The sequence below is a fragment of the Erinaceus europaeus genome, chromosome 14 (genome assembly GCF_950295315.1).
Source record: "Erinaceus europaeus chromosome 14, mEriEur2.1, whole genome shotgun sequence".
NCBI classification, from domain to species: domain Eukaryota; kingdom Metazoa; phylum Chordata; class Mammalia; order Eulipotyphla; family Erinaceidae; genus Erinaceus; species Erinaceus europaeus.
In genome coordinates, this window is record NC_080175.1 from 15095804 (window position 1) to 15104288 (window position 8485).

Genomic DNA, 8485 nt, shown 5'->3' on the forward strand with positions numbered 1-8485 from the left:
CAGATCTATGTGGAAGACCTCATCTATGCTCTTTCTGTAGACTTCAGTGGATGTCGCTGTTGTGAATTTGTCTGAAAACATTTGATATTGCAGCAATCAGCACTCCTTGTAGTCTGTCTCCTCAGTTACTAGGTTCCTCCCGCCAACAAATGTTTCATCTGTGTGTTCAGATCTCCCTCAGGATGAGCTAGGTAGGCTTATATGTATTCAACCAGCCCAACTGCCTTTCCTCTTCAGGTGTGACTGGAGTCCAGCGGCAGCAAAGTAAAGGGATCCACTTATTCTCTCTCAGCAGTACTGGGTGTTCGGGCACAGAGAGGGACTCCGCGCCAGAGTGCCTGCATTGCAGCTGCCAGACCCTGGGCTTGATCCCAGCACTGCACTACAGCAAATCAGCAGCAAAGCAAGAGGGACAGCATGGACTGTGAAGTGATGCTTCCTGGTTTCTCCCTCCCACTTTCTCCTAACAATGAAAGAGAAGCCTAAAATAGGCCTACTAGGTATCTACAAAACAGAGAATCTTCATCTGCAATATTCCAGCCTTTAGGTTCATGATTAGTCAGCAATGTGTTTGGCTTTATATCTTAACTCTCTTTACAGCCACCAGGTTCCAGATGCTAACACGATGCCAACCAGACTTCTCTGGGCAGATGACCCCACCAATGTGTCTTAGAGCTTCACTTCCCCAGAGCCCCACCCCACTAGGGAAAGAGAGAAACAGGCTGGGAGTATGGATTGAGCTGCCAACGCCCATGTTCAGCAGGGAAGCAATTACAGAAGCCAGACCTTCCACCTTCTGCACTCCATGACTCTGGGTCCATACTCCCAGAGGGATAAAGAATAGGAAAGCTATCAGGGGAGGGGATGAGATATGGAGTTCTGGTGGTGGGAATTGTGTGCTGTACCCCTCTTATCCTGTGGTTTTTGTCAGTGTTTCCTTTTTATAAATAAAAGTTTAAAAAATAATAAAAAAAAAGAAATAGAAGCCACCATGGAGGCGACTCAGTAGCAGAGTGCAGGTCGAAGTTTCTGAGTTTGATCTCTGCATAAAGATTATATCTGTTATCAAATGACCTGCATTTCTCTGCAAAATAACAATTTCACTTAGATATATACAATATAAAGAATTGAATCATAAGAACTTGGGTTAACAGAAAGAAAAAAAAAAGGACCAGGGAGACAGCATAATGTTTATGCAGAATACTTCCATGCCTAAGACTCTGAGGCTTCAGGTTTGATACTTAGCACCACCCAAAGTCAGAATTGAGTGGTGCTTTGGTCTTTCTCTCTGTCTCTCATTCTTTCTCATTAGGAAAAAAAAAAGTTATTTATTTAATTTTTTAAGTAGTTAACCATTTAAGACTCTGTGAAATCTATGGTGGTTATCCTGGGGAGGAGGGGAGGGTGTGTTTGTGTGTTGGGGGGGCTGTTGGGAGGGAGACAGAACTGTGGAAACAGTATGGAGTTACACCTTTGTAATCCTATGATCTTGTAAATCATTATTAAATCACTAAAAAAACCAAATTCTTCAAAAAGATAGCTTGCCAATGAGTATATAAATTTAATGAAGACATGTATATTAATCCCTTTTTATTAATCTAAGCATCACTGAGGTGATTTAAGGTCACACCCATGAGACATCTGAAAAAGACAAAAGGCACTCAGTCCCTGGCCCCCAGGAACTCCATCCCGCATGACATTAGGGAAAGGCTCCTTTAGTCCGACTGAATGGGGCAGTGATGGGTTATGTCACACCAGATGCGGTGTTCTGAGGGTCACCTAAACTCAACCATCATCCTAGTTCTTGGGTTGTGTGACAGTGTCCTTATTTCACAGATGAGGAAACTGAGACCAGTGAGGAGACAAGCAAGATTCTCCGAACCCGTCAGGGAAGGGACAGAGCTCAAATCCAACTTTGTGATCACTTTGTAGTGCAATCTCCTGAGGGAACAATTAGCGAAGGTAAAAGGAGACAAGATAGATAGATAGATAGATAGATAGATAGATAGATAGATAGATAGATAACCAACCCTATATTCAAAAGCAACCTTCATCACAATCCTTTGAAGTTCTATCATCTAAAAAAGAAACAACAGTGTTTATATTCGCAAGACAAAAACCAGAGTAGAAAGTTGAAGATGTTTACTTCCCCTTCTGTGAGAAAGAGATGGGAGTAGGATCTGTTATTCAAATGCAAAAGCTGAGCAAAGCACGCTTTGGAATTCAGCATTTTATTTGACTTATCAGATAATACAAGTTGGTCTAGGAAATGACAATCAAAATATATTACTTGTATTAATGATATACAGAACCACATTTTCAAGAAATGTAATGAAGATTAATGGTGGGAATGATTTACTCTATGGAATACAGCAAATAAATAGATTTTAAAATAAATAACCCTGTGCATATTAGCAAATGATGTGAGACTGGATAAAGAAGCCTTGTGGAGCTGGGGGAGACGAATCTGAAAGTAATGCCCGGATGAGATGTTAAAACACAGCAGCACATAAATGGAAATTAGCAACGGGCATTTTCATTTCACCACAGCCCCACCTCCCCTCCTATTTCCTTGATTTTACAAGCGATTCTCTCTGTCTTAGTCTTCTAGCACTGCTCCCGACACATGGAGTCTAAGTGAGGCAGATAATGTAATCGCAGCATCATTAGGAACCATGAAATTGCAGTTCCTTTAGGGAAGGCGTGTGATCGCTCAGTTGCACAGAAGAGAGCGATTAATGAGCAGATCCTCAGTTTAAAACGACAATGTACTACACGGGTTCTAATCCCACTCCGGAGTGGCTCTCAGGCATAATGAATTATCAGGAGGAAGCCAAGTTGGAACCAGATGACATCACTCAAAAAGGAAATGAAGTGAAATAGGAGAAACCAAAACAAACAAAAACTCTAATTGGGGGGAGATCATCAACTATCAGGGAAAGGCCGTGGAACTGAATGGGAGTCATTGTGCTTGCGCCTGAAATACACTGCAAATGTGCAGGGTCCTCTGGAGCAACGGGAGGTAACTACTCAGCTACGCACCCCCCACTCAATCATTCCGTACAGGTTATATCAAGGTGACGGCATTTTTTAAGATAATGACAAGCTGATACTTGGATACCATTTAACTCTTGGACAACTGGGTCTTAAAAAACCAAAGCGGGGTCAGGTGGTAGCGCAGCAGGTTAAGCACATGTGGTGCAAAGTGCAAGGACAGGCATTAGGATCCAAGTTCGAGCCCCCAGCTCCCCACCTGCAGGGGGTTCACTTCATAAGTGGTGAAGCAGGTCTGCAGATGTCTCTCTTTCTCTCCCCCTCTCTGTCTCACTTCCTCTCTCCATTTCTCTCTGTCCTATCCAACAACAATGACATCAATAATAAAAACAATAACCACAACAATGATAAAACAAGGGCAACAAAAGGGGGAAAAAAACACCAGAAGGCAGAGCTGATTGAAGGATGCACTTTAGAAACACACACACACACACACACACACACACACACACACACACACACACACTATCTCTCTCTCTGTCACACAAGCACACACACACATGCACATGCATGGTGATGGCTCTGGGGAATGATTCTGAAATGTAAACAGTACCCCTAGGGTGTAAATGGACTTTGGAATTTTACCATCCTTGGAGGATAATGCCTCACTCACACCTACTTGGAGCCCACTCTCCTTGGTGTTTGTACCTTCATTCTGAAATGAAAGAAATGCTGAAGTCCCGGGTCTCACAGGAAAAGAGCAGGGGTGTATGCAGAGACCAGGGACTGGGTTTTGCACACTGTACAGCCTGGCTTTCAGGTTGGTCAACATCTTTCCAATTCACTGCTCACTTGGATTCCAAATTCAATCTCTCTGAGGGCCTGGGGCTCTAGTTTCATGTGTATGGGGAGGTTGTAGAAGGAGACTTGAGTTCTAGGACACCATGCTGGAGAGAAGACGTGGGCAAGAGACTGACTTGGCAAGGGTGGTGCAGTCTCTTGTACGTTAGGGGGTGCTGAACCCCTTTTAAACAAAGGGCCAGGGCTCCACGGCCCAGGGTTGGCACCTCACATTAGTTTCCTTACCTCATTGCTGGCAGCCATCTAAGTGCATGTTCATAATGTGCCTGTGAGTCAGGGAGGGGCAGGCACAACGGAGGTCTGTTTGCCTGACAGAAACAGGGTGCCCAGGAGGAAAGTGCTTCATCCAGGAAGGGCTGCTCCCAAAGCCAAATGATAACCTAGAGCCCCTTTTTGAAAAAGCCAGGGTGAATGCACTTTTTTTCCTTTCTGCCCTGCTCTTGCCCCACCCTCTCTTGCTTTGCCAAGGGGTTTCAGATGTTCGAGTCAGTGTCCTCTTCAGTGAAGTCAAACATCCACGTGGTTGGCACGGGTTTTTACCACACTCATTTTGGTGCCATGCTAGGCCAGCGGTACACGCAAGTATTGCCAACGTTAGACACTGTTTCATGGTCTGTCTCAGGAGGGGGGCCTTGAGCTGGCCAGAGGAGACAGGCAGGCTGGACTCTGGAAGGGCAGAAGCTACGCTAGGGGCTCCCTACAAACATGGAGTTGACTGGTGGGGTGCTCCTGTAGTCATAGGAGAGACTAGATCCCAAGGAAGCCAGAGGTTAGGTTCCCCATGACTGGAAGGATGCTGTGTCTAGACTGGGGGGATGGGGTTGGCCTCTCCCCATTCACAAACGCTCTTCCCCAACTTTTAGCACATGGCACCCTCCTCCTCCCAGCTGCACGGCAACCTCTATGCCAGGGCACAGTGTCTATGTGAGGTACCTGGATGGAAGCTGGTGGCTAAAGGCTTGTCCCCACCTAGTCCCACTGAATGCATCTACGCTGCCAGCCCAGGGCAGGGGCCTCTATCACCATGTGACACCCCAAGATGCCATGGGGTACACGTACCTAGCCCTGACTCTCCCTATCCCTGTGCCCAGGTTGTGGGGGAGTATGGTGGCAGAGGTTGCTGGTAGGGTGTAAAAGGAAAGGCCAGGGGGAACTGGGGTGTCGTGGGTGGGGGTGCAGTGGAGGTGCAGCTGAGAAGCAGAGGCCAGAAGAGGGGAGAGGGTGGGAGGCCGGACTGCATGTGAGTCCCCAGATCCTGGCCCTTTGCCTTGCTGGACTTCACTTAGAAAATCTCAGTTGCAAAGATGAAATAACACTGGCTCTTGGGCAAAATGGGTTGGGACCACGTGTGTCCACTCACAAGCACATGGTTTTCTGTCTGTGGTTCCCATTCATGGACCCAACCAAGCATGGATGAGAACCCTTCACACGCAGGGGACTGGCTATAAGTAACATGGGAATTTTCAAGTCAGGGGACGGTTTAGTTAGTACCTCTATCCGCCTACCCTGCCTATGGAAACACAAAGAGTTGAAAGGTCAACTGTCTTTTAAGAATTTCCTTCCTTCCTTCTATGCATGAGAACCTGACACCATATGGGAGAACTGTGGATGGCACCAGAGGAGCTCTGTGGGTGGTGAAACACTGCTGTAGAGTCTGTCTTCTTTCTGGCTATCTCTCCCTGCTCTCTCTTTCTCATCCCCCCCACCCTCCAGTGCTCCCAAGGAAAAGTTGGGCCAGGAAGCCGACTCATGGAAGGAAGGAAGGAAGGAAGGAAGGAAGGAAGGAAGAAAGAAAGGAGAAAGGAAGGGAGGGAAAGATAAACAAGAAGATCTGATATGTGTGTGTGTGTGTGTGTGTGTGTGTGTGTGTGTTGGGGGAGGGAGCAATGATCATCACAACGAGAGATGGGTCAGGGCTCATCTGCACATGTTGGTTTGAAAATGACAGCTAAAGTGTATATAGTCTGCAGGATGTGAAGGCCAGCCCAGCCAACTCTGGTATTGCTTGAAGTCACACCTCCTTGTTTTTAAATTAAATTAAACTATTTTAGAGATAGAGAGAAAGACACTGGAGCACTGCTCAACTCCGGTTTATAGTGGTACTGGGGACTGAACCTGGGCCCTACAGTGTCAGGCAGGAAAGCTTTTTGCGTAACCATTATGCTGCCTCCCCTGCCTTAAGTTACACAGCTTTATGCAGAGGAGTGAAGCCTGACCAGAGGTTGTTGGAGCCCCCTCCTGATCGGGCTATACATTTGCTGGGTGACCCCTAGCAATGATCCCTCCCACTCTCTGAGCTTCTACTCTCTATTTGGAAGCAGGTTGACCCAGTGGTCCCAGAAGCCAACAGGTCTCGAGAGACAGGTTGCTGAGCTCAAATGCCTCTTGGATTTTGCCATCCGAACTCATCAAAGTAGCCAGAGTGGAGCTCAAGGGACACTCCCTCCTCCATCCCTACTGCCAGTGAAGCAGGAACATGCTGCCTTTGCTAGGATGCCTCCTCCTGTCCCCAAATGCCATTCTCCCAGTTATCAACCCAATGCCTACGGGCTGCTGGTGGGGAAGGGTGACCAACTCAGCTACGTGGCCCAGTCTGGATGCTGCTTCTATTGTCCACTTTCCATGTGGGAGGACAAAGAGAGAAGCCTTTGAAAGAAAAAAAAAAAAGGTGTTTCCTGCTCCACCTGCTCAGTGCCTCAACTCTCCGCTGAGCCCAGCCACACTCCCGTGGTGCACCTCTTAGCCATGCAGCCACTTTTTCCCCTTTTATGATATTTTGGGTTTCCGATCACCTGCCAAGTCAAACCTTTATGATTTAATAAGCAGAAGGAAAAAAAAAATCTTCCAAGTCAGACCCAGTCTAAATGGCCCTCATGACAACCCCTGCCTCTCCTAGCCCTGGACATGGGCTGATGGGGGCTGCTACCCACATGCAGACAGCTGTCACCCCTCACTCCTACTCCAGTTCAGGAATGACTATAACTTTGACTGTTGCAAGGAGGAGTGAACACACAACAGTGTGTGTTTGGAGAGAGCTCTGCTGAGCATTCATGGAGCTGGGACATTCATCTCAGGCAAAGGCAGGATGGGACATAGGCCCCATGATTTCTATATATATATTTTTTTGCCTCCAAGGTTATTGTTGGGGCTTGGTACTTGCACTACCAATCCACTGCTCCTGGAGGCTATTTTTTTCTCTTTTGTTGCCCTTATTGTTTATCATTGTTGTTGTTATTATTATTGCTGGCATTGTTGTTGGATAGGACAGAGAGAAATCAAGAGGAGGGGGAGAGAAAGATACATACCTGCAGACCTGCTTCACTGCCTGTGAAGCGACCAAACTGCAAGTGAGGAGATGGGGGTGGGGGTCAAACTGGGATCTTTATGCTGGTCCTTGCACTTCGTACCATGTGCGCTTAACCCACTGCACTACCACCTGGTTCTCAATTTCTAGATTAAAAAAATTTTTTTTTAAATTTTTTGCCTCTAGGGTTAATCACTGGGGCTTGGTGCCTGCACTACAAATCCACTGCTCCTAGAGGGCATTTTTCCTATTTTGTTGCCCTTGTTGTTGTTATTGTTGCTACTGCTGTTGTTATTGGACAGGACAAAGAGAAATCGAGAGAGGAGGGGAAGACAGAAAGGGGGAGAGAAAGATAAGACACCAGCAGAGCTGCTTCACCATTTGGCGGGAGGGCAAGAACGTAGTAGAGACCCAATATCTATTGACTAAAGAAACAAAAGATCTGACTATTAATAAGGTTGTGTGTGTGAGGATGTGTGTGTGAAAATGAGCTCAGTGAGGAGCTCCTAGCTCTGGGTGTCACAGGAGGGGTGGGTTGAATGGAGATGAGGTGGAAATAAAGCAGATAGAGGCTGTGACAGTCACTTCTCACCATGTGTCCTCACCATGCCAAGACCCCTGGATGGGACTGATCCTTCCCAAATGCCCACCAGACACTGCAGTAGTCCAAGCCCCTCTCACCCTCAGCAAAGCTGGTAGAGTGACGGAATGAGAGAAGCCACTTGCTGGAGCTGTGCTTGCTCCATGCCTACTTTCCTGCTCCCACTCCCCCTCATCTGTCCTGGGCCAAGCCTGTGTGTTCCCAGACCTCCTGTGTTTGCCCAAACAGCCCTGAGCCCTGGCTGCTGTATCCTGGGGTGGGGTGGGGGTGGGGGGGCTCTATTCTTTAACTGCAAAGGGCAGCTGCTCCCAGGAGAAGCCTGAATCAGGGAACTGAGGCCCCCCTTGCCTTTGACCTCCCCTCTCCCAAATACCACCCATAGAGATTCTCTCCTCTCCTAAATCTAAAATTTCCCACAAGATTGGGTCAGACAATCTATCCAGAGATCAGAGGCTGATCAGGACTGAAGTTGCCTAGGTGAGAATGAATCAGCATGTTCTCAACATTCAAGGTCAGAAACCACAGGCTTCCATAGGTGAGAATCCAGGAGTTGACCAGGCCTGGTGACCTTACCACTGGACATCCCTCCACAGATCAGGGCTGGGGCCACCTCCTGTGCCCAGAAGAGAGGTGAACTGTGGAAGAGGGACAGCAAGGTCAGGGTCAGTCTGCACCTTCAACAGGCTAGGGTAGGCAGGCACTTTGCTTGTTGAATTTTGACAACA

At 47.4% G+C, this 8485-nt stretch overlaps 1 long non-coding RNA gene across 1 annotated transcript; it reads right to left on the reverse strand.

Annotated features, from left to right (window-relative positions):
* Window positions 1-2215: 2215 nt before the first annotated feature.
* LOC132532749 (uncharacterized) lies at window positions 2216-6043 on the reverse strand. The gene is made up of 2 exons (XR_009544667.1): window positions 3495-6043; window positions 2216-3464 (listed from the first exon to the last, which is right to left on the reverse strand). It is a non-coding gene; the product is annotated as an uncharacterized LOC132532749 (long non-coding RNA).
* Window positions 6044-8485: the final 2442 nt, after the last annotated feature.